Source organism: Callithrix jacchus, chromosome 8, assembly GCF_049354715.1.
Source record: "Callithrix jacchus isolate 240 chromosome 8, calJac240_pri, whole genome shotgun sequence".
In the NCBI taxonomy this organism is placed as follows: domain Eukaryota; kingdom Metazoa; phylum Chordata; class Mammalia; order Primates; family Cebidae; genus Callithrix; species Callithrix jacchus.
The window spans coordinates 103,784,416-103,809,382 of record NC_133509.1 but is presented as its reverse complement, the minus strand read 5'-3'; the positions used below and the strand labels follow the sequence as shown (position 1 = coordinate 103,809,382).

Here is a 24,967-nt window from a genome sequence, read left to right as displayed (position 1 = left end):
GAACTTTCCCACTCCAAATCGAAATTAGTGCCCATTTATATATGTTCTCTGAGCACCTTATCCTTTTCCTTCACAGGAATTTGAAAGCCTTTTCAAATGGAATCCTGTATTTCTTTACAGGTGATTTGTTGAAACAAGCTTAGTTAGACTAAGCTCCACCAGGGCGGGAAAGTTGTTCCACCCACTCATCCTCAGTGCCTTGCAGGTCATGTTCTGCATTGAATGAGGGGTGACAGAAACCCCAGGACAGAAAGAGTGAGCCGAGCCAGTGGTTCCCGAAATGTGGCTCCAGCGGGCCAGCAGCTCAGCATCACCTGAGGACTTGCTAGAAATGCAAGTTCTCTGACTTATTTGGGGAACCCAGCAATCCGGGTCTGAAAGAACTGTCAAGGGGAGGACAGGGGCGGGGTGGGGGAGGGGATTCCTGTGCACACTGAAGTTTGAGAACCACCGAAGGCGGCAAACCTGCTGTTGGGTCAGTGTGCACTGTGGCGGAGGGCAGCTTTGGCGGCCTGTAAGAGGAACAACGGATGAGCAAATCCCACCGTCAAATGTAGCAAAAGGCAGAGCGTGGACACGTCACCCCGACCCCCAAACGGGACCCAGGAGTGTTGTTCGGCGGGCTGGCCACTGGAGGGCAGTGTGGCCACGTCCATCGCGCCGCTTCCGAGGGCTTCCGGGAGAGAGCGGCTGCGGGACGCCAGGCCCTAAGCTGTAGCGAGGATCTCGCCCCCGCCGCAGCCTCCTGCAGCAGTCTTGGTTCTCGGGCCCCTCGCGTTTCGAGCCGCCGAGCAGCCCCGGCCCCTGTCTCTCCTCCCGGCTGCGTCGCGCCTTCCGCTCCCGGGTCGGGCCTGGTGCGCGCGTCTGGATGGCTTCGGGCCTGGAAGGTTCGCGAGGCCCCGGGAGCCGAAGGGGGCGCTGGGAAGGAGATCCCAGCAGACCGACCGGGGCAGAGCGCCAGGGAGGGCGGCGGAACCTTGGCTGCTTCCCGGAGCCCAAGGGCAGTCCTCCCGCGTGATCCGCGCGCTGCAGAGCGCGTCGGCCATCTTGGCGGCCTCGCCCCGGCCCGGTGCCCGGCCCGGCTAGGTGCTAGCTCGCGGCGGAGCGGACGCCGGGGGGGCGACCGGAGAGCTCGACCGCGAAGCTCGGCCGCGGGAGTGCGGGGGCGTCGCAGAAGCCCAGGAGCACCCTGGACTCTGGCAGCTAACCCCGGGTTTTGGGAATCGCCACTCCAGTAGCCGCTGCGAAGGCAGGCCTGAGCCTCTGAGCCTCAAATGTACTGAGTGGCCTCAGTCGCCCTCCTTTTTGCCCCATATTCGAAGAGCAGAAAGTCAGGGGCCGTTAAAGTAGGTCACAGCGGTCAGCAGGTTTTTGTGGGGCAGGCAAGTGACAGGGTCCAAGACCAGGCGTAGTATCTGCTTGCTCAAGAGGCACACCAGTCATCAAGCCAGAGGTCAGGGACTGGCACCACGGAGCTGGCTCCAGGCGGCCGAAGCATTCCCGTCCCTGTCCACCATGGGGACTTGAAATGCCATTCTCAGGAGCCCCAGGCCCCACTGTTGCCTCTGTCTAGCTCAGTTCATACATGGATGCTGTCTTTCTGGCCCTTGGTTATTTCTCGGGTTCCAGAACATCCGTTCATCGTGTCAGTCCTTAAAGGTTCAGCTTAAAGATCAGCTCCACCAGGAAGCTTTCCCGGATTTCTCCTTTTAGTTTCCAGCAAAATCCGCCTTCTCCCTTCTCTGCCCACCTTGAGTAGCAGTAGCTACTGCTATAAACTCTCCTGTTTTTTCCTTACAGTCTTTGTCACTGCATCCTCCCTCACTGAATTGTTGAATTGTGAGACCCCTTGAGGGTCAGGACCCTGTGATACTGGCCCTGGGGTCCCACGTGCAGGTCTTTCAGGAAAAGGTTGTTGCAAGGAGATCATGGGATTGAATGGGTTTTGATACAAATTTTATGTTGAAATCAAGTTCCCAAACGTTTTGAACCTTGGGCAAAAGGGACATGTAATGGTCTTTTCTTAAACCTGTAATGGAATCCTTTTGTGTGTTTAAGTGCTTTAAGTTAGTTTTAGTAGACATGTCAGGGTGCTGTAGGAACACAGCCATGGGTCTGCGCCTAAGCAAGACAACAACTGAGCCGGTGCTGGGTGCTTCCTCTGCGTGGCCTGGTGTCAGGGCATGTCAGATGGGATGGCAGGCTGTGGGTCCGGCCCCAGGGTCCAGCCAAGGAAGCTCCTGGGGCCTTGGCCTGGCTTGAGGCTGTGATTTCAGACTCCTCGCTGGTCTAAGTGGATATCTCAGAGGAGGCAAAAGAGAAAGTGCCTTGACAGCCTTCAAGAAGCCTGGAGCTAAAGGCGAGATCCTTGCTTTTTCCTTTTAAAATAATAAGCCAAACTTCTCCCATGAAGGACTCCAGAAAACCCCGTTCATGCTTCACCCACAGATGATTTGCTGAATGCTCATTAAGGGGAAAACAAAGAGGTGGTTTTGTTTATTTATTTAAAAGGAAAAATAAATGAGCTGTGACAAAACAATTTGAAACCAGGCCCCTCTGAGACCTGGGCTTTCACTTCCTTGATGGGAAGTAAAACAGAGAATCGAATCCCCCTCCAAATAAAAGTGAAGTTAATAATCAGACAGCTCGAGCCCTGGCCACATCCTGTGTCAGCCCCCTCCCTCCCTGGGCTTTCTGTTTATAGCTGTGAGTGCTTTCCCTCCTTCCCTCCAGAGACCGAGCCGGCTTAACCCTTTCCTCCCCATCCTGGGATGCCAAGTCCAGCTCTGAGATAGAGGTGGGCTCCTCACACCAACTGGTGCCGGCCTCACCTCAGCAGGCAGTGGCTCTCCCCAGGCCTGCCGGCGTGGGCCTGTGTCCCCCACAGGGCAGCCAGCTTGGATTTGAGCAATACTCCCTGCTTGTCCTGCACAAAGCCTGAAAGTATCACCCTTCCTCTCCACCCCTCCAGAGGAAGCCTAAGTAAACCCATTCCCATTCCAGACTCCATGGAGCTCTGTAGCCCGGTTGACTCCAGAAAGCTGCATTCTGACAGAGGCACAAATCTTTGGGTTCTGGTCTGTGCTGAGAGCAGCACTCTGTGCATGTCTCTGGGCTACTTTCTGTGAAAACTTTCCACTTCCTTCAAATGCCTTCCCACGTGGTAGTAGCATGTTGATTTTTTCCAGAACCCCATGGGGTCAGTAGTAGCACATCCCATTGGGCAGAGGAGGGCCCCTTGCTAAATTAATTGAGGGTTTTCTACTGATCTAAGCAACAACTCTGCCCCGTAGGGCCATAGTTATCCTCATTTTACAAAGGAGGAAACGGGTTAAGTACCTTGCCCAGTGTTACAGAGCTAATACATAGCAGAGCTGGGATTTGAACCCAGGCATTCTGGCTCTAGCGTGCCATTAGCCTCTGCACTCAACATTTAGTAGCCAGAGACTGCCCTCTTCTCTGGAGCCAGGGAGCTTTCAGAAGCTTAGGATAGTCTCACGAATGCATTTGAAGGTCCCAAAGCCCAAGGACCTTTTGAGAACATTTTCGAACTTTGTCTTGGGCTCTCTGGCCTCCTTTCATGTTTCCTCCTAGGCAAGAACAGGGAGCAGGTGGAGGTGCCACGCTCCATCCTTCCTCCTCCAGAATCAGCAGTGTCAAGACGTGGCTGGATGTGAATCCTCCATCCCTTCATCTGGCTGGCAAGACTTAGAGCAAGAACCCAAAGACTTGGTGTGGCCGCTCTGACAGTGGGCTGGATGACCACCTTGTCTCCTCCAGTCTTGTCACCCAAAGTCACAATCACTCTCTTCTGGCTGAAGTGTGTCTGCAGGAAGCCATCCACCCAGTAGTCTGGGGGCATGAACTGGCTGTGCAGGCCACTTGCCTCTCCTGGAAGTCCTTCTGCGTGCCATGGCTCCTTGATTTCTTCTTGGAACTGTATCTCTTGCCCAGCCACCTTTGCACAGCCATTTGGCAGGGCCTTCGCACTGATGAGGGGATGTTGTGTTGCCCCTGTTGTCTGGAGGCCTCCATAGGCCGCTCATCTGAGACTCAGCTAGCTCCTTTTTGGGAGATGTTGCCTGCTGTCTGTCTAAAGCACCCTGAACCCCATCTTTCGGAAGGATTGGTCTGCAGGTCTACTTTCTGGGGGTGCATTTTGACATTCAAAGCCATGGACAGGAGTGGGCAGTCCCCTATTCTTCATTTTCCAACTAATTCTTCAACTAGAGAGAGCTGTGGTGGCTCCATCCCAACTGCCCTGTTCTTCCCAGAGCCTGGGCAGCTCCTCTGGCTGGGGGCGCTGAGCACAGCCATGGCTTCTGTGACACCCGAAGGAGTTGACACCCAGCAGGGTACTTAGCCCAAAGGGGTTTCAGAGGATATGTGCCTCAATTTTTATTTCACTTAAATGTTTAAGAAAACCATTCAGATTCAAACAGGGTGCTCACAATGGGGTGGCTCTACTGTGGTCCTCTCGGAGGCTTAGCAGCCACAACAAACCACATATCAGACCTACCCTGTTACAGTTCTTACCATGTGAGGCACTCAACACACTGATCTCATTCACCCTCACACCCTGGGAATTGGGGTATGTCTAAGTGTCCCCATTTTCCCGTTGTGAAAAGTGAGGTTAGAAAGGTTGAGTAGCTTGCCCACCCTGCTATGATGGCTTTCTACTGAGGAAAAAAAAAAAAGTTAATTGTGCTTTAAAAATACATTGAAAGCAAATTTAAAGTAATTTTTACTGAACTTAAAAGCAGTATCAAAATGGACATCAGTCCCTCTGCCTGCACTCTTCCGGCCCAAGAAGCCCAGAGGAGCAGGACCCCACTCTTGGTCCCACAGAAGTGTGGGGAGGGTTGCCCTTGGGTGGGGGTGTCCATCTGCTCTCCAGCCCTCTCCTACTCCCAACAGGTTTTTCCATAGCTGCATTTCCTGTCCAAGGACACGTGTCTATAGGAAGTAAATATTGTATTGCAAAAGCTAGTAATACAAGAATCATTGAGTTAAAACTTTTTTAGTTTTTATGAACTTAAAACATTTTATTACGTAAAATTTATATGCAGAAGGAGACAGAGTAATTGATGGACCCCATGTGCCCACCCAGTCTCAACATCACCAACTCATGGCCAAACCTGCTCATTAGTGCCACCATCCACCTCCCTACTGCCTGTACAATTCTGAAGTCGATTCTATATATCACATCATATTATTTCATCTGTCAGTAGTTCATTCTGGGCCAGGTGTGGTGGCTCATGCCTGTAATCCCAGCACTTTGGGAGGCTGAGGTGGGTGGATCACTTGAGGTCAGGAGTTTGAGACCAGCCTGGCCAATATGGTGAAACCTTGTCTCTACTAAAAATATGAAAATTAGCCGTGGTGGAGTGCGCCTGTAGTCCCAGCTACCAGGAGACAGGTGAATTGTTTTAGGACAGAGGTTGCAGTGAGCCAAGATCACACCACTGAACCCCAGCCTGGGGGACAGAGCAAGACTCTCTGTCTCAAAAAAAAAAAAAAAAAAAGTTCATTCAGTATCTCCAAAGAATAGACTCTTGTTAAACTTAGCTACATTATCATTATTCCACCTAAAAATTAATAATACTCCCTAAACATTACCAAGATTCAGTTGGTGTTCAGATGTCTCAAAACACTTTTAAACTCTTTGATTTTCCACTTACTGAAAGAAAAAAAAAATCAGCCCCCAAATAAGAATTTCTCAGCGTTTGGTCATCTCCTTTCAATCCAGCTCATAAAAGGCCAGATTTCTGAATCTGGGCAGAAACACCCGGTTATTAAGTCTCTGAGACAATGATCATGCTAAAATCTCCCACTTGCAACTCACTGTTCAGCCAGCATCTTGCTGGCTGAACATCCTGGGTGCTAGGTCAATGTGGGCTCCGTTTCACAGAAGGATAAACACATGCAAGGGTGGGGATGCAGCCAGCTTGAGCTAATTCAGGGAGACTGGAGTGCAGCCCCCTGCGTCCTCCCACCCACACAGCCGCCCTGGCTGCAAGTGCTGTCCTTGGTTTTTCCCGCCAGCGCTCCACCCGCCAGCTGCTTGGGCCTCCTCTGGGATGCTCTCCTCGCTCTTGCTTGGGATACTTGACTATGGTCCAGTGGCTCTATGGAATCCCACTTTGTGGGGCCTCCGGGGCTCTTCTTGGTCTTGCCAATTGCTGCTTAATATACAACAAAAGTTGACTGGGTTCCTTTATTTTGGAAGGGGAGCTCATACACATCAAGAGTGTGCCAAGTGCTTTGCTTATCAACCCCAGGAGATGGGGGTTGTTGTCATGGCTGTTTCACAAAGGAGGAGACCGAGGGAGACGAGTGAGTTCTCCACTTGCCTAGGTGGAGGCAGTGCCAGACTTTGAACATGGTCAGCCTGAACATCGAGTGGGTGTGCTTCACGCCAACATATTGGTTCCCAGCTCTTAAGACTCCTTTAACAAACTGCTGGGCAGCTCGGCCCAAGACCAGGCCCTTATCCTTTTGAGGACCAATCTCGATAAGTTGGGATCTGCTGTCACCTTGCACTTTTCCTGAAATTTCCACATCTTTCAAACCAGATAGAGCATGACTTCTCGATATACACACACTTATTAGGAGATTAGTTCAGCTGAATGGACTACGTTTTACGTATTTCAGCTCATAATTTCCTGGTTTGTCTTTTTTCATGGTTAAAGAATAGTGTGAGTCATAGATTATATGACTGTGACATGTTGACGGTTAGAGGGATGGCGAGAAGCTGAGTGTGTAAGGCCACAACGTAGGCATTCGTCCTGCACTTTTTGTCACCTCTCAGTTTTTGATAGAAAAGAAATGTTACTTTTGGGATGTACAGAAGTATCAGGGTCAAGTAGGTAAGAATTTTTGAAGGGAGATGGGCTGGTGTGAGTACCATTTTCCTTGTCCCAGCTGATCAGAGCTCAGACCATGGCTGAACTTTGGAGGTGCAGTAGAACATGCTTGGTGAGCTGCTTGTCTACGGGGAGCCTGCCTCACCCGCTGAGGACAGCCTGGGCACTGCATAGCTGGGCACTGAACCCAACACCCACATTGCTACTTTCTTTGCTTCTCAATTTTGCCTGGGTTTGCTTCAGCTTTCTCCCTACTCCTGCTCCCTTAGGGAAATGAAGAGTGTAGAGGTTTAAGTAAGCAAACTGGAAAACCCAAAGCAGTCACAGAGAAGGGAGGCACTGACAGAATCGCAGAAGACAGAGAACAATTAGAAGGCTGAAAGAAGCCAAGTTGACAAGGGACCAGCACCTTCCACAAGTTTTCATGGGGTTTATGGACACAAGGCATTGAGGTACTGAACTTCAAGAAGCTGTTTGCCAACCAGAACAATGGTTGTGGCTATCTTTAGGCTCCCTTGAGAAGACATGGAAATTAATTTAAATCATCTAAGCTGTTAACAAAAGTTGCATTTGCTGGGATTTCTGTGGCTTTGCATAGAGGTGGGTATGCCAATCTGCCGTGAACCTCTGTTTTTCCAGGAATGATGTGTCTGTGGGTTAGATGAGCCCTTATCCACAGAGAGGTGGCTGGGCCAGAGCTCTCTCCAGAAGATGAAAAGCTGATCACACAGCTCTACTCATACCTAATATTCTTCTCCTGGCACAGGGCTCCTGCTCACATTCTCCAGTGAGCCAGCCATAGGACACCATGATGTTAGCCACCCTACTCTGGGGTGAGTTGGACTGGTTTTTGGCCTTGTCCCAGGAAGACTAGCCTTTTCTCTGCAAAAGACTAACGGTGGGAGTGAGGTGGGAACATTGTAGGAAACACAAAGGCAAGAAGGGAAGCTTGCTTTTCTAGGACTGTCCTTGTTCAATGTTAGGAAAAGTCTGAAACCCACACAAAAGCCCTAAGACTCAGTTGTTGCCACCCAGAACATTACCGAGTGGATCTGAATGGGGATCAGGGCAGTTGTTTTCAATTCACTGCTGCCTCCTTTTCTCTCCTGGGTCTTTTGAAAAATTTTTTTTCGGGTGTTGTTTGCTTCATATTCTTCTCTCTTTTCAGAATATTTATAACTGGCCCCCTATTCTTTATCATTCTCAGCTTCCTTCCCCACCTCACTCTGCCTTCTTAGCATAATTTTTCTTTTCTTTTGGTCTGCCTTGTTTTATATCTGGATTCCTGGATGATTTATTTTGTCTGTTTCTTGAATTCTCATCCTCTCCCATTTCTTAGAGTTTTTTGGGTTTTTTCCCCCTTTCAGCTTTAGTTCTTTTCCCTAAAGCTTTCCTTGGGCCACAGAGCTTTTATTCTTGTTCATCAGTTTAAGCAGAGCTGGCAAGGAAGAGGCCACAGCCGGCAGGCAGAGCCACAGAGGCAGAAGAGGTCTTGGGTGCCTGAAGATTCTCCTCCCAGCCCTGGTGTCCTTCTGGGGAGGGGGGTGGGGACAGTGCTGCTCTCCCTATTAGGGCTGATGTTGTCTGCCAGGCCTGGGCTGAGGGTTGGGGCAGATGGTGTCTCCTCCACAGTGTGTGGGCTTGGACTCCATGGCTCGGGGAGGCAATGGAATCCATCCTTCGGGCTGTGGATTGGAGAATTAACTACTTTAGACCAGGAGAGGCTGGAGCTCCACGGAGTTGTACCCACTGGGAATGTATTCCTTGCAAAATTCAGTGCTGTGTTTGAAGAATTTGCAGCATAGGGTCTGCCTCTTGGGAGAGTCTGGGTTTCCTTCGATTCTCACTCAGTGGCTGAAGTTGACTTGGGCATCCAGAGATGTCTACTGGGGAGACAGAGGCAGTTTTCCAGTGGAAGGTCCTTTCTTCCCACTGTCCCTGCCCTTAGCGAGTGGGCATTTTGAGGGTACAGGGGGAATGCTAGAAGAGGCCGATAATTGTGGGGTATATTAAAGACTCTTGGCCACTGGGCAGCAACACAAACCCACCTGTGGGAGGCTCTCAGGTCAGCCCTGGTACTGATGAAGCAGGTGGCACTTCTTGATGGGTGTGGTAGCAGAAAAATCCTAGAAGTTGCAACCATGCCCCTCCCTGTCTGAAGTGGTGGGGTGGGTGGGAGCATTCTGGGCCCTGCTCCCCATCTGTCAGAAGCAAATTGACTGGAGTCCATCTGGCTGTCCCCACTGGTCCAGGCACGCTTCCCATCCTAGGGCCTCAGTCCTCAGTGGGTATGGCTGAGGGCAGCTGCATCAATGCTCTGCTTGGGCACACCCGGAGGTGGGTGGCAGCCTGGGGTGAGGAGGCTCAAGAGCTCCAGGTAGATACCCATCGGACTGCCTTATCTTTTCTAGGCCCTGTGGTAGCCACCTCCTTCTCTGGCGAGTGCAGTTGAGGACCGTTTCCATAGGCACACCTTGCTCTCTTTCTGGGTCCCATCTGTTCTTCATCATCATCTTCACCAATGCACAGTGTTCCCTGTCACTTGAGGGAAGTGCTATTGGTTATATAAAAGCTTGAGAGAAATCTTTGCTTACATTTTATATTTTATTTATATTTTCTAAGCCTTCTACTCTGGAGTCCAACTCTCAGGGTCCAGCATCCTTTAAGGTCTGAAAAGCATAAACTTCAGGAGGCCAAAGGCCCTTACTCCTAGGCCCTGTGGACTTGGTTTACCTCTGATTCCAGGCAGTACCTCCTGCTCTATATAGAGGGCTGTAATCAACAGAAGGAATGACTAGGGGATGGGTGATGAATGTTCTTCCAAGTTGCTCCTCTTGACTCTGGCAGGAGAGCTGGGGGCAAAGACCCAGCCCCTTTGACATAGGAATTCAGGTGGGGATTAGGATCCCAGCGACCTCCTGCTCCTTGCCTCTCGGGCCGCCTCACTCCTAGCTGGGCCCCAAATGCAGCCCTCTTAAATCTGTCCATGTCAGTGCCTCCTCATTCCTGCCACCTCCCTCTGCGTTCTCTTCCCACGCACCAGCACCACGTTGTATAAATATTTACACCCCCGGGCTGGCAGGAATCTTTCTCCAGCTGCTTCTCTGGTCTCTGGGAGAGCTTGTTTCCTCACCCAGCAGCTGCAGCAGATCTGGTTGCCTTTGGTCAGACAAGAGCAGGCCCTGGTTTGGGGGGCCCACAGTACCCCAGGGTGGAGGGTGCAGTTGGCAGGAGACACTTAGCACTAAAGAAGTCAGAGGGCTGTGGCAAAGGTCCGTCCTCTCTCTCTCCCCTGCCGGCTGTCCACATGGCGACCCTCCAAGAGCTGCCTGATCCGTGCTCTGGCTGGGGAGGTTTCTGTTTCTCAAAAGAACAGCTCCCCAGGGTGGAGACGGCCATCCTGGGGTCTTGCTAGGGAGTAGTGGAGGATAATACCAAAGCAAACTCGCTGATGCTAGGACAAAATACCACCTTGGTTTACCTGTGAACACTTTACAGCTTACTAGTAAGTGTGAGTCCCTTGATCTGCCCTGAAGATGACCCCACAGTTTAGACCAAGACCCCCTTGGAGAATCTGCATATTGGGCCTCTCCCTAGCATCTGCCCCAGTTCACCCTCCCTCCCACCGGTCTCTGCCCATCTTTCCACCCCAGGGGTAGAGAGAGGAGAGGACAGACGCTCCTTCTCCCACCTTCCTTGGTGACCCAGGCAAGGAAGCAAACTGGCACTTGGGTTCCCATGGGCTGGGCACCATGCACAGTACTTCCCCATGTTCTCATGTAGTTACTCAAGTCACAGCAGATTTCTTAGTTTCCTCATGCTTGTCTCCTCTTTCTGCCAGCAAACAGCAGCAGCCATGTGGCAGCAACCCCCCAGATACTGAGCCCAGGCTTTCTCTAGTCCTGAGTTCAGCAGGGAACCTCTGAGAGCCAGTCAAGGACTGGACATCAATCTCAGTCACTCACAGCAGGTGCAGGTCACCTGCTGCCACCTCTTGCTCCTGTGCCTCAGTTTCCCTTCAGCCTGTGGGAGATCATTAACCTGTGCTTTGTAAAGCATTTCAAATTTAGCAAAAAACAAGTTTGAAAAAGCAACATCATTTCAAATCCTTTTTCTAGTTATGGGGGTTGGCATGGCAGAAGAGATTGTTTGGGTATCAGAGACTAAGGAGAATGTGTGTTCAGTGCTTTGGGGAAGCTGGGGAGGAGGTAAACAGGGTTTAAAGGGCCTGGATTTTATATCCAACAACCCCTAACATTCAAGTAATAGAGCCATTGGAGGTATGTGTGGGATTGTGTAGGGGTTCTGATGGGGGCCAGGGACAAAGACCCCAGTTTCCCTGCACGCACACTGCTGGAAAGTAAACAAACAGATCCCATCTCTCTCTCTCTCTCTCTCTCTCTCTCTCTCTCTCTCTCAGTGGGTGATGTAGTGCTGAGGTGGGGGGATTGCTTGAGCTCAGGAGTTTGAGGCTTCAGTGAACTATGATTGTGCCACTGCACTCCAGCCTGGGCAACAAAGTGAGACTCTATCTCAACAAAGTGGGCTCTCAGTGGGTGATGTGGATGGAGAAGGGCAGGAAAGTGCAATGCAAAAGCCATGCATTTGTGAGATATTCTTGCTGTCTGCCTGTCTCTCCAGCCCTCCAAAATAAAATAAAAGCCTGACCTGGCAGATATTAATACTACAGAGTCAGGGCTGGTGTACAGCCATCCCCTTCTTCCCCCTTCTGTTTCTATAAGCGGCTGAAATAAATTTAGCGAAACAACCCCACCCGTCTGAGGGCCTAAGATTTCAGAGCAGTGGGATTCTCTACCCTGAAAACCCCTGTTTTTCATATCTGAGAGCTTTTTGTTTAAATTCCTTTTGGGAATGGAATGCTGTCAATCTAAAATAACTATTATACTGCAGTCACCTATTCCTCATAGATAAATGCTTTGACACAGTATGCCTTGCCGAAAAGCTGATCTACAAATGCTCTGCAGCTTAAGATTGCCAGTTCTATGGGGCATATGCCTAGTCGGATCTGTTGGGGTGTTTAATGTAAGATTACTCTTCTAACGTCTGTGCATATTCAGCCAAGTCCCCCTGTTGTCTGTCATACAGGACAGTGATTGTGGCTGGCTAAGTTAGCAAAGTAGGGAAGCACTAAATCGTCATTCCCCCCCCCCCGCCCACGAATACTTACTGAGAACCTACTGTCTGCTAGCCACTAAGCACTAGAGGTTGAGTTGAGAGCAGAGAGCCTGCTTTGATAGAGCATACATACTAGTGGGAAGGGAATGTTAAAAAGTTAAATGGCTACCAAAAACTGGTAACTAATGTTGTACGTTAAAATGAAAAACTGAATGCTTTCCCCCTAAAATCAGGAACTAGGTCAGGGCATCTACTCTTACCATACCTAGTCAACATCATATTGCAAATCCTGGATAGGGAAATCAGGCAAGAAAATGAAATATAATGCATACGTTAGAAAGAAATTAAGTTATTCCTATTTATAGACAACATGTTTAAAAACAAAAACAGGCCTGGTACAGGGTCTCATGTCTGTAATCTCATCACTTTGGGATGCTCAGGCAGGAGGATTGCTTGAGGACAGAAGTTGGAGACCAGCCTGAAAAACATAGTGAGATCCTATCTCTACAAAAAATTTTAAAAACTAGCTGGGATGGTGGCATGTACTTATAATTCCAGCTACTTGGGAGGCTGAGGTGGGGGGATTGCTTGAGCTCAGGAGTTTGAGGCTTCAGTGAACTACGATTGTGCCACTGCACTCCAGCCTGGGCAACAAAGTGAGACTCTATCTCAAAATAAAAATAAAATGAAAATAAGTAAACAAAAACACCCCAAGTAATCTATCAAAAAAAAATCCTCTTGGCCGGGTGCGGTGGCTCACGCCTATAATCCCAGCACTTTGGGAGGCCGAAGTGGGTGGATCACGAGGTCAAGAGATTGAGACCATCCTGGTCAACAAGGTGAAACCCCTCTCTACTAAAAATACAAAAAGCTGGGCATGGTGGTGCGCGCCTATAGTCCCAGCTACTCGGGAGGCTGAGGCGGGAGAATTGCTTAAACCCAGGAGGTGGAGGTTGCGGTGAGCCGAGATCGCGCCATCGCACTCCAGTCTGGGTAACAACAGTGAAACTCTGTCTCCAAAAAAAAAAAAAAACCCTCTTACAACTAAAGTGATTTTGTGAGATCACAGGAGACAAGGTCAAACACAAAAATCAACTAAATTTCTATAAACTAATGAACAAGTGGAAACCAAGATTTTAAAAAATTACAATAGTTCAAAAATTAGGAAATATTAGGTATAAATCTAATGAAACATATATAGAATCAGTGTGCTAAAAAAACTATAAAACAGCTGGGCATGGTGGCATATGTCTGAGGTCCCAGCCACTTGGGAGGCTGAGGCTGAAGCATCATTTGAGCCCAGGAGTTTGAGGCTAGCCTGAACAATATAGCAAAACCCCATTTCAAAAAAAGATTAAAACTATAAAACACAGATTAAAGAAATCAAAAAAGTCCTAAATAGACATACTGTGTGCATGAATTAGAAGACTCAACATAGTAATTCTCCCTGTAGTGATCTATATATCTAATGCATTTACAGTAAAAATCTCAGTAGGGCTTTTTTTCCCCCATATATAAACAAGCTGATTCTGAAGTTTATATGCAAAGGCAAAGGAACTAGAATAGCTAAAACAATTTCAAAAAATTGAAAATTTGGAGGAATTATGCCATCTTAAGACTTAGTATAAAGCTCTAATAATTGATGGTGTAGTATTGGTGAAGAGATGGACACAAATCAGTGAAAGAAAGAGGCCTTACAAATATGGCCATTAAATTTTTGGAAAGGTGTAAAGGCAATTCAATGGTAAATGATAATTTTTTTCAACAAATAGTATTGGGAGTGAAAATCTACAGCAAACAAAACAAAACAAAACAAAAAAAACCTCACCCTAAATTTTACATCATATATAAAAACTAACTCTAAATGGATTATAGAGCTGAAGTAACTACTTTTAGGGGAGGATTCTAGGAAAATGGCAGAGTAGGAAGCACCAGGAGTGTTTCCCCTCTTAGAAGATTCTGCACTGGCACAATCTGATTTAACTATTTTGGAACTCTGGAATCTTTTGAAGGCTTGCAAATTCCAGGGAAAGGCTTGAATGGTAATTTGTGTTTAATTTTGGTTAATATCAGCTCTTAGAACAGTAGCATCTATCTATCCCCTACCTCCCACCCTGTGGTTGACAGGTGTGCATGTGTTCCTGGAGTAGCTTATACATAGCTTACAGGAGCCAGGGTGGGCCAAAAGGATCCTGTCCTCCAAATATCAGGGATTTCTGCTCTGATTACTGCTTCTGACAACAGAGGAGTAGACAATGATGCAGGTGGCCATTGCTGTTGAACCTTCTCCCATTGTTGCATGTGCCTCCCCATCTGCTGAACTAACTTGTAGGGAATTTAAAGGGATGAAGGTCCCCTTTAAAAAAAAATCAACTCTTCATTTCTCTCTTTTTCCCCTTTTCATAACCAGACATTAAAGATTAGGACATCCAAAAACAAGTGCATACACAGGGAAAACTTGAAATGCATGCTTAGTCAAAGGCATAGGTGCAGAATATACCTCAGAAGACCTTGCATTTTATACCTCAGGCTGATTGTTCGCACAGAGACAGCCTACAGCAATAATTTTTTAAAAATTACCAAACCTAGCAAACCCTGGTGAAGGGGGAGAATCTGATTTCCATAATTACCACATCATTAGACTGAAATATCCAGTTTTCAACAACAACAAAAAATCACAAAGCATACAAAGAAACAGGAAAGCATGACCCATCCAAAAAATAAATCAACAGAAACTGTTCCTGAAAAAGAACTGATGGCAGATCTGCTAGACAAAGTCTTTAACACAACTGTCTTGGAGATGATCCAAGATGGCTGAATAGGAACAGCTCTGGAGTGCAGTTCCCAGTGAGAACATAGAGGGTGGGTGATCACCACATTTCCAAAAGAGTTTTTGCTGCCCACAGACCCGGAGATTCCTGGGCAGAAAAGTGTGACGAGTCTCCAGCATGGCTGCTGCAGCTGGCACAGCAGGTCTGCACACAAAAACTCACACAAATATGGGTAGCCATTTAACCTGGTGCCTGGAATGCCTGGGAGACAGAGTCACCCATTCAACTGAAAAAAGGGGCTGAAACAGGGAGCTAGGTGATCTGGCCTGGCAGGTCCCACCCCCACAAAGACCAGCAATCTGAAACGCTCTGGATTGAGAGTTTCACAGCAAGCACAGCTGGACCTGGGATCGTCCAGCTCTGTGGGGGGAAGGGCATCTGCCATTACTGCAGCAGTCCACCACTACCGAGGCAGTCCGCCATTATTGAGGCAGTCCGCCATTACAGAGACAGTCCACCATTACTGAGGCAGACCGTCATTACTGAGGCAGTTCTAACTACACCTCTATAAACAAAACTGCAAGGAAGTTCAAACAGCAGCAGAGCAGAGCCCACAGCAGCTTAGCAATGCCTCTGCTGTCAGACTGTGGCTAGGCTACCTCCTTGCTGGGCAGGGTATCTCTGAAAAAAGGCAGTAGCATATCAGGAACTTATAAATAAAGCCCCACCTTCCCAGGACAGAGCACCTGGGAAAAAAAGGTGGTTATGAGTTCCATTGCAGCAGACTTTACATAACTGCCCAGCAGCTCTGAACGAAACAATGGAGCTCACAGCTCAACACTTGAGCTCTTATAAGGGACAGACTGTCTCCTCAAGTAGCTCCCTGACCTCCATATATCCAAAGAGACACCTCATAAAGGAGAGCTCAGGCTGACATCTGGTGGGTACACTTCTGGGACAAAGATAACAGAAGAAGAAAGTGGCAGCAACCCTTACTGTTCTGCAGCTGCCACAGGTGATCCCCAGGCAAGTAAGGTCTGGAGTAGACCTCCAGCAGTCCTATAGCAGAGGGGCCTGACTGTTAGAAGGAAAACTAAAAAACAGAAAGAAATAACTTCATTATCAACAAAAAGGACATCCACTCAGAGACCCCATCCAAAAGTCACCAACTATAAAGACCACAGGTAGATAAATCCATAAAGATGGGAAGAAACCAGCACAAAAAGGATGAAAACACCCAAAACCAGAACACTTCTTCTCCAAGGGATTACAACTCCTCACCAGCAAGGGAACAAGGCTGGATGGAGAAGAGTCTGATAAATTGACAGAAATAGGCTTCAGAAGGTGGGTAATAACAAACTTTTCTGAGCCAAAAGACCATGTTCTAATCCAATGCAAAGAAACTAAGAACCTTGAAAAAGGTTTGATGAAATGCTAACGAGAATAAACAGCTTAGAGAAGAATGTAAATGAATTGATGGAGCTGAAAAACACAACACGAGAACTTCACAAAGCATACACAAGTTTCAATAGCCGAACTGACCAAGTGGAAGAAAGGATATCAGAAATTGAAGATCAACTCAATGAAATAAAACAAGAAGGCAAGATTAGAGAAAAAAAGAGTAAAAAAAAAAAAAAAATGAACAAAGCCTCCAAAAAATATGGGATTATGTGAAAAGACCTAATCTGCATTTGATAGGTGTACCTGAATGTGACAGAGAGAATGAATCCAAGCTGGAAAACACTCTTCAGGATATTATCCAGGAGAACTTCCTCAACCTAGCAAGGCAGGCTGATATTCAAGTCCAGGAAATACAGAAAACACCACAAAGATACTCCTCAAGAAGAGTAACCCCAAGGCAAATAATGGTCAGATTCACCAGGGTTGAAATGTAGGAAAAAATGCTAAGGGCAGCCAGAGAGAAAGGTCGGGTTACCCACAAAGGGAAGCCCATCAGACTCACAGTGGAACTCTCGACAAAAACCCTACAAGCCAGAAGAGAGTGGGGGCCAATATTCAACATCCTTAAAGAAAAGAACTTTTTTTGGGGGGGAGGAAGGCAGGAAGGGAGGGAAGGAGGAAGGGAGGGAGGAAGGAAGGGATGAAGGAAGGAAGGGAGGAAGGAGGGAAGGGAGAGAGGGAGGGAGGGAGGGAAGGGAAGGAAGGAATTCAAGCAATGAGAGAGACATTGCCGACCTGGATCTAGAGGTTTACAAGTTGATTTCTTTTTTTTGAGAGAAGGAAAGAAAAAAAAAATGAGTAAAGGAGAGAAAGAAAGAGGAAGAGAGAGAGGGAGGGTGAACGGAAATATTGCTTTATTTTGAAAAAAAAAAATGGGTATTAATAATGGCCAATCAATGTTTCATTTAAACGTATGACTAGGTGTGATGTGGTATTGACAAGAATGTATATTTTATGTATTTGAAGTGGAGAGCTCCATAAATATTATTTATTAAGTTTACTTGTTCTGGATCTGAGTTCGAGTCCTTGATATCCTTATTAATTTTCTGTCTTGTTGAATCTAAGTCTCTATGTATCTGGGTGTTAGGATCGTTAGCTCTTGTTGCATTGATCCTTTTACCACTATATATTTGTTGCTTTAAAATCTATTTTATCTGCTATGAGAATTGCAACTCCTGCTTTTTATTTATTTATTTATTTATTTATTTATTTTTGCTCTCCATTTGGTTGGTAAATCTTTCTCCATTCCTTTGTTTTGAGTCTTTGTGTATCCTTGCATGTGAAACAGGTCTGGATGTAACATGCCGTTGGGTTTTGGCTATGTCTTTTGATTGGGGGATTTAGTCGATTTAAATTTAGAGTTACTGTCATTTGATGTTAACTGGCTGTTTGATCCATTCGTTGATGAAAATTCTTCTTTATGTTGGTGCTCTTTACTTTTTGGTATATTTTTAGTAAGGCTAATACTGGTTGTTTCTTTCTGTGTGTAATGCCTCCTTCAGAAGCTCTTGTAAAGCAGGCCTGGTGGTAATAAAAATCTCTGAGTACTTGCTTGTTCATAAAAGATTTTATTTTTCCTTCAGTTGTGAAGCTTAGTTTGGCTGGATATGAAATTCTGGGCTGAAGGTTCTGTTCTTTGAGGATGTTGAATATTGGCCCCCACTCTCTTCTGGCTTGTAGGGTTTCTGCTGAGAGATCTGCTGTAAATCTGATAGGCTTGCCTTTGTGGGTAACCTGACCTTTCTCTCTGGCTGCCCTTAGTATTTTCTCCTTCGTTTCAACCCTGGTGAATCTAACGATTATGTGCCTTGGGGTTGCTCTTCTTGAGGAATATCTTTGTGGTGTTCTCTGTATTACCTGGGGTTGAATATTGACCTGCTTTGCTAGTTTAGGAAAATTTTCCTGAATAATATCCTGAAGGGTATTTTCCAGCTTGGATTCATTCTCTCCGTCGCATTCAGGTACACCTATCAAACGTAAATTTGGTCTTTTCACATAGTCCCACATTTCTTGGAGACTTTGCTCATTCTTTTTATCCTTTTATCTCTAATCTTGTCTTTCTGTTTTCTTTCATTAAGTTGGACTTTGACCTCTGTTTTCCTTTCTTCTGCTTGAACAATTTGAGTGTTTAAACCTGTGCATACTTCTTGGAGTTCCTGTATTGTATTCTTCAGTTCCATTAATTCACTTATATTCCTCTCTAAGTTGTCTATTCTCAATAGGATTTCATCAAACCTTTTTTCAAAGTTCCTAGTTTCTTTACGTTGGTCTACAACATGTTCTTTTAACTCACAGAAGTTTCTTATTATCCATTCCTTGAAGAGTGATTCTGTCATTGGGATGCGCTCATTCTCTGTCAAGCCTTGTTCCATTGTTGATGTGGAACTGTGATCATCTTTAGAGGGAGAGGCCTTCTGATTTTGAGTATTCTCAGCCTTTTTACGCTGGTTTCTTCCCGTCATTGTAAATTTATCCTCTTGTCGTCTTTTAAATTACCAACTTTCAGATTAGGTCTCTTGATTGGACGTCCAGGTTGTTAGTTCCCAGGGCCAGAACAGCGGCGTTAAAACTGATGGTGCTTTTCTGCCCAGGATTCTCCTGTCTGGCTTCCTTCTTGTGTCCGTAATGGGCGACTCTGTCTTCCCCGGGCTCCAAACCTCGGTCAGAAGGGGAACCAGTCTCGTTTACTCTGCGCTGAGAGCTGCTGCGCTGAGGTGCCATCACAGCTGCTGCGCCAGTCTCAGGAGTCATGCTGGGGACCCGTGTGGGTCCACCAAACCTCGGTCAGAAGGGGAGCCGGCCCTATTTACTCTGCTCTGAGAGCTGCCGCACTGAGGTGCTGGCGAAGCTGCTGCGCCAGACACAAGAGTCGCGCTGGTGGCCCGTGTGGGTCCTCCAAGCCTCGATCAGAAGGGGAGCCAACCCTGTTTACTCTGCTCCGAGAGCTGCCGTGCCAAGGTGCCAGCAAAACCACTGCACCGGCCACAAGAGTTGTGCTGGTGACCCGTGTGGTTCCTCCACTGGGGATCTTCTGCTCCGTGAGTGACCAGAATTTGTCTGAAAGTGTGGTGTCCTCTAGTTCTCTGCGCTTTGACTGAGAGCTGCCATCCCGAGCTGTTATTGATTGGCCATCTTGGATCAGAAAAGAACTTTCAATCTAGAATTTCATATCCAGGCAAACTAAGTTTCATAAGTGAAGGAGAAATAAAATCCTTTACATACAAGCAATTGCTCAGAGATTTCGTCACCACCAGGCCTACTTTACAAGAGCTCCTGAAAGAAGAACTAAACATAGAAAGGAACAACCAGTACCAGCCACTTGAAAAATGTACCAAATGGTAAAGAACATCAATACAATGAGGAAACTGCATCAACTAATCAGCAAAACAGTCAGCTAGCATCAAAATGGCAGGATCAAATTCACACATAATAATATTAACCGTAAATGTAAATGGGCTAAATGCTGCAACCAAAAGACACAGACTGGCAAACTGGATAAAAAGTCAAAACCATCAGATGGGGATCCAGGAAACCCATCTCACGTGCAAGGATACACATAGGTTCAAAATAAAGGGATGGAGGAAGATTTACCAAGCAAATGGACAGCAAAAAAAAGCAGGAGTTGCAATCCTAATCTCTGATAAACTAGACTTTAAACGAACAAAGATCAAAAGAGACAAAGAAGGGCATTATATAATGGTAAAAGGATCAATGCAACAAGAAGAACTAATGATCCTAAATAGACACGCACCCAATACAGGAGCACCCAGATACATAAAGCAAGTTTTTCATAACCTACAAAGAGACTTAGACTCCCACACAATAATAGTGGGAGACTTTAACACTCCACTGTCAATATTAAACAGATCAACAAGACAGAAAATTAACAAGGATATCCAGGACTTGAACTCAAATCTGGACCAAGCAAACCTAATAGACCTTTACAGAACTCTCCACCCCAAATCCACAGAATATAAATTCTTCTCAGCACCACATCACACGTAGCCTAAAATTGACCACATAACTGGAAGTAAATCACTCCTCAGCAAATGCAAAAGAACGGAAATCATATCAAACAGTCTCTCAGACCATAGTGCAATCAAATTAGAATTCAGGATTAAAAAACTAACTCAGAACCATACAACTTCATGGAAACTGAACAACTGGCTCTTAAGTGTTGACTGGATAATCAATGAAATGAAGGCAGAAATAAAGATATTCTTTGAAACCAATGAGAACAAAGATACAATGTACCAGAATCTCTGGGACACATTTAAAGCAGTGTCTAGAGGAAAACTTGAAGCAATAAATGCTCACATGAGAAGCAAGGAAAGATCTAAGATTGACACCCTATCATCAAAATTAAAAGAGCTAGTGGAGCAAAAAAACTCAAAAGTTAGCAGAAGACAAGAAATAACTAAGATCAGAGCAGAACTAAAGGAGATAGAGACATAAAAAACCTTTCAAAAAATTAATAAATCCAGGAGCTAGTGTTTTGAGAAGATCAATGAAATAGACCACTAGCCAGATTAATAAAAAAGAAAAGATAAAAGAATCAAATAGATGTGATAAAAAATGATAAAAGGGCTATCACCACAGATTCCACAGAAATACAAACTACCAGGCCAGGCATGGTGGCTCAAGCCTGTAATCCCAGCACTTTGGGAGGCCGAGGCAGGTGGATCACAAGGTCAAGAGATCGAGACCATCCTGGTCAACATGGTGAAACACCGTCTCTGCTAAAAATACAAAAAATTAGCTGGGCATGGTGGCACGTGCCTGTAATCCCAGCTACTCGGGAGGCTGAGGCGGGAGAATTGCTTGAACCCAGGAGGCAGAGGTTGCGGTGAGCCGAGATCATGCCATTGCACTCCAGCCTGGGTAACAAGAGCAAAAACACTGTATCAGAAAAAAAAAAAAAAGAAATACAAACTACCATCAGAGATTACCAAACAACTCTATGCACATAAACCAATAAAACCTGGAAGAAATGGATATATTCCTGGATACTCGCACCCTCCCAAGCCTAAACCAGGAAGAAGTCGAAACCCTAAATACACCAATAACAAGGGCTGAAGTTGAGGCAGCAATTAATAGCCTACCAACCAAAAAAAAAAAGCCCAGGTCCAGATGGGTTCACAGCAGAATTCTACCAGACATACAAGGAGAGCTGGTACCACTCCTTCTGAAACTATTTCAACAATCCAAAAAGAAGAAATCCTTCCCGAATCATTTTATGAGACCAACATCATCCTGATACCAAAACCCAGCAGAGACTCAACAAGAAAAGAAAACTTCAGGCCAATATCCATGATGAACATAGATGCAAAAATCTTCAATAAAATACTGGCAAACCGATTCCAACAGCATACGAAAAAGCTTATCCATCACGATCAAGTAGGCTTCATCCCAGGGATGGAAAGCTCATTCTACAAATGTAAGTCACCACATAAACAGAACCAAAGACAAAAACCACATGATTATCCCAATAGAAGCAGAGAAGGCCTTCAACAAAATTCAACAGCACTTTATGCTGAAAACTCTCAATAAACTAGGTATCGACAGAATGTATCTCAAAATAATAAAAGCTGTTTATGACAAACCCACAGCCAGTATCATACTGAATGGACAAAAACTGGAAGCACTCCCTTTGAAATCTGGCACTAGAAAGGATGCCCTCTCTCACCACTCCTATTTAATATAGTATTGGAAGTTTTAGGCACAGCAATCAGACAAGAAAAAGAAATAAAGGGTATTCAGTTAGGAAAGGAGGAAGTCAAACTGTCTCTATTTGCAGATGGCATGATTGTATATTTAGAAGATCCCATCATCTCAGCCCAAAATCTCCTTAAACTGATAAGCAACTTCAGCAAAGTCTCAGGATAAAAAAATCAATGTGCAGAAATCACAGGCATTCCTATACACCAATAACAGACTTAGAGCCAAATCAAGAACGAACTGCCATTCACAATTGCTACAAAGAGAATAAAATACCTAGGAATACAACTAACAAAGGATGTAAAGGACCTCTTCAAGGAGAACTACAAACCACTGCTCAAGGAAATAACAGAGAACACAAACAGATGGAAAAACATTCCATGCTCATGGTTAGGAAGAATCAGTATCGCAAAAATGGCCATACTGCCCAAAGTAATTTATAGATTAAACACTATCCCCATCAAGCTACCTATGACCCTCTTCACAGAACTGGAAAAAACCACCTTAAACCTCACATGGAACCAAAAGAGAGCCCACATAGTGAAGTCAATTCTAAGCAAAAAGAACAAAGCTGGAGGCAACACACTACTTGACTTGAAACTATACAGCAAGGCTACAGTAATCAAAACAGCATAGTACTGGTACCAAAACAGACATACAGACCAATGGAAGAGAACAGAGGCCTCGGAGGCAACGCCACACATCTACAACCATCTGATTTTTGATGAACCTGACAAAAACAAGCAATGGGGAAAGGATTCCCTGTTAAATAAATGGTATTGGGAAAACTGGCTAGCCATGTGCAGAAAGCAGAAACTGGACCCCTTTCTGACACCTTACACTAAAATTAACTCCAGATGGATTAAAGACTTAAACATAAGACCTAACACCATAAAAACCCTAGAAGAAAACCTAGACAAAACCATTCAGGACATAGGCACAGGCAAGGACTTCATGACTAAAACACCAAAAGCACTGGCAACAAAAGCCAAAATAGACAAATGGGATCTAATTAAACTCCAGAGCTTCTGCACAGCAAAAGAAACAATCATTAGAGTGAACTGGCAACTGACAGAATGGGAAAAAATTTTTGCAATCTACCCATCTGACAAAGGGTTAATATCCAGAATCTACAAAGAGCTAAAACAGATTTACAAGAAAAAAACAAACAAACCCATTTGAAAGTGAGTGAAGGACATGAACAGACACTTTTCAAAAGCAGACATATATGAGGCCAACAAACATATGAAAAAATGCTCATCATCACTGGTCACTAGAGAAATGCAAATCAAAAGCACATTGAGATACCATCTCACGCCAGTTAGAATGGCGATCATTAAAAAATCTGGAGACAACAGATGCTGGAGAGGATGTGGAGAAATAGGAACACTTTTACACTGTTGGTGGGAGTGTAAATTAGTTCAACCATTGTGGAAGACAGTGTGGCAATTCCTCGAGGACCTAGAAATAGAAATTCCATTTGACCCAGCAATCCCATTACTAGGTATGTATCCAAAGGATTATAAATCATTCTATTATAAAGACACGTGCACACAAATGTGTACTGTGGCACTGTTTACAATAGCAAAGACCTGGAACCAACCCAAATGCCCATCAATGATAGACTAGATAAGGAAAATGTGGTACATACACACCATGGAATACTATGCAGCCATAAAAAAACGATGAGTTTGTGTCCTTTGTAGGAACATGGATGAATCTGGAAACCATCATTCTCAGCAAACTGACACAAGAACAGAAAATCAAACATCGCATGTTCTCACACACAGGTGGGTATTGAACAATGAGAACATATGGACACAGGGAGGGGAGCATCACACACTGGGGACTGTTGGGGGGGACTGGCGGAGGGACAGTGGGGGACTAGGGAGTTAGAGAGGGTTAACATGGGGAGAAATGCCTGATATAGGTGATGGGGATGGAGGTAGCAAATCACATTGCCATGTATATACCTATGCAACAATCCTGCATGTTCTGCACATGTACCCCACAACCTAAAGTGCAATAAAATGTAAAAAATAAAACAACTGTCTTAAAGATGCTGAAAGAACTAAATAAAGATATAGAGATAGTCAAGAAAAAGATGTATGAACAAAATGGGAATAACAATAAAGAGATAGTAAGCCTAAAGTGAAAGTAAAAAGAAATTCTAGAGCTGAAAAGTACAGTAACTAAAATGAAAAATTCACTTTAGGATTCAAAGATAGTTTTGAGCAGGCAAGAAAAAGAATCAGCAAATTTGAAGATAGGACAATGGAAATAGTCAAGTCTGAAGAACAGAAAGGAAAAAAATAGAGGAAAGTGAACAGAGCCTAAAGGACCTGTGGACCACCATTATATGCATATTGGGAGTCCCAGAAGAAGAGAGAGAAAGGGATAATGAGAATATCTGAAACTATGGCTAAAAACTTCCCAAATTTGATGAAAGACATGAATATGAACATCCAAGAAGTTCAATGAACTCCAAGTAAAATAAATCAAAGACGCCCACACCAGGATATGTTATAATCAAACTCTCAAAAGTCAAAGACAAAAAGAGAACCTTGAAGTAGCAAAAGAGAAGTGACTCACATACAATAGATTTTTTTTAAATTAAAGACATAGGGTCTTCCTTTGTTGTCCAGGCTGATCTTCAACTCCAGGTGTCAAGCAATCCTCCTGCCTTGGCCTCCCAAAGGCACTGTTGGTGGGAGTGTTCAACCATTGTGGAAGACAGTGTGGCAATTCCTCAAGGACCTAGAAACAGAAATTCAATTTGACCCAGCAATCCCATTACTGGGTATATATCCAAAGGATTATAAATCTTTCTATTATAAAGACACATGTACACGTATGTTCATTGTGGCACTGTTTACAGCAGCAAAGACCTGGGGAACCAACCCAAATGCCCATCAATGGTAAATTTCAGGTGTGAGCCACTGCATCCAGCTAGAGGAATCCTTAATGAGATTATCAGCAGATTTCTCATCAAAAATTTTAAAGACCAGAGGCAGT

At 45.5% G+C, this 24,967-nt stretch overlaps 1 long non-coding RNA gene across 2 annotated transcripts in view; it reads right to left on the bottom strand.

The window, feature by feature from the left end:
* The window catches only part of LOC118145160 (uncharacterized), a 42,520-nt gene that overhangs the window by 8,330 nt on the left and 9,223 nt on the right, over positions 1-24,967 (bottom strand). For both annotated transcript variants that reach the window (XR_013521297.1, XR_008474452.2), the window contains exon 2: positions 466-24,709. This is a non-coding gene — a long non-coding RNA (uncharacterized LOC118145160). The remainder of the gene's footprint in view (positions 1-465; positions 24,710-24,967) is intronic.